The sequence below is a fragment of the Magnolia sinica genome, chromosome 2 (assembly GCF_029962835.1).
Source record: "Magnolia sinica isolate HGM2019 chromosome 2, MsV1, whole genome shotgun sequence".
NCBI lineage: Eukaryota > Viridiplantae > Streptophyta > Magnoliopsida > Magnoliales > Magnoliaceae > Magnolia > Magnolia sinica.
In genome coordinates, this window is record NC_080574.1 from 101,683,850 (window position 1) to 101,685,400 (window position 1,551).

Consider the following 1,551-nt stretch of genomic DNA (forward strand, 5'->3'; position numbering starts at 1 on the left):
TAGGAAATAGTTTATTTTTAGAAATTAGGTTATTTCCCTTTTTAGAAATTAACTTTCTATTTTTATTTTAGTAACTTTCTAATTTTAACTCTTTTAAAATCTAATTTGTTTCCTAAATTAGTTTTAGAATTTTTGTTTAGAAACTAACTTTCTTATTTTGTAGGCCTTTAAGATAGAAATCTCTAATTCGGTACACTCCTTCCCTACTTTCTATTTTTCAATTCTCTTTTAGTAATTTACTTTCTAGTTAGGACTCTCCTAATTATTTTTGAAATTTTCATCTTCTTTTAGGAATTCTTTCTTTTAGAAGCTAGTTCACTTTTATCTTTCTTTTAAGGATTGTTTTTCTCCTTTTTAGAATCTAACTTATTCTTGTTTTATTTTGCAGGTCCTTAACTTAGGGGCTTCAATTTGGTAATTTCTTTCCAACTCTCCCTCTCTTTCTTTCTAGATTTTCTTTTCCTTTCTTAGGATTAGGTTTTTAATTAAGGGCTGCGAGTGTTTTCATGCCCAAGTGGGCCTGTGACGACACTCGACGTCTCTTGACTGAAGGAGGATTGGTTGAGGGGTTGACTATCCATCGCAGGACTAGACACCACTCGAAATCCCCTGAGTTAACTGAGGTTATGGCTGAAGACCAACCTCCTCCACTTCCACCCAGGGTGGAGGATACCCAAGATGAGAATGAGGTGCAACAGGTACCCCCGCCTCGTACTTTACGAGATTATCTACAACCGGCGGGAGTGAGTATGCCCTCATGCATGATTTTTCCTGAAAACACAGGACAAATGGACATCAAGCCAGGAGTTATCCAACTCCTTCCCAAATTCCATGGACTTGAATCAGAAAGTCCATATTTACATTTGAAAGAGTTCGATGAGATTATAGCTACATTATGTTTTCCTAATGTATCTGAGGATACAATTAGGCTGAAACTCTTTCCTTTTTCCTTAAAAGAGAAAGCTAAGACGTGGTTACATTCACTGCGTCCTAGATCCATTGGCACATGGAACGATATGCAGAGGGAATTCATAAAAAAATTCTTCCCATATCATAAAACGATTACCCTCAGAAAAGCGATCATGAACTTTGCCCAAAAGGAAGATGAAACATTCTTCCAATGTTGGGAAAGGTTCAAAGATTTGGTCAGTTCATGCCCACAACACGGATTTGAAACGTGGCGCATTACAAATTTTTTCTATGATGGATTGACATCTTCCATGCGCCAAATGGTCGAGACAATGTGTAATGGAGAGTTCATCAACAAAGATGTTGACGAGGTATGGGATTACCTCGATAGTCTCTGAAAAACACAATCATGGGACTATTACCCAATGGCGAACACCACGTCTAGGCCGACTCAATTAAAGGAGAAAGGTGGATTATATCTCTTGAAAGAAGAGGATGATCTCAAGTGTAAAGTGACTACGCTTATAAGGAAAGTTGAGGCCATGGAAGGAAAGAATGATAAGGTCAAAGAAATTGTTTGCGGCATTTGTGATTGCAACATTCACACAACTGAAAACTGTCCTACAATACCTGCCTTTCGAG

The 1,551-nt window shown here is 37.5% G+C and overlaps 1 non-coding gene across 1 annotated transcript; it reads right to left on the reverse strand.

Moving 5' to 3' along the window:
* Positions 1-1,064: 1,064 nt before the first annotated feature.
* LOC131238066 (small nucleolar RNA R71) lies at positions 1,065-1,171 on the reverse strand. The gene has a single exon (XR_009167486.1). It is a non-coding gene; the product is annotated as a small nucleolar RNA R71 (small nucleolar RNA).
* Positions 1,172-1,551: the final 380 nt, after the last annotated feature.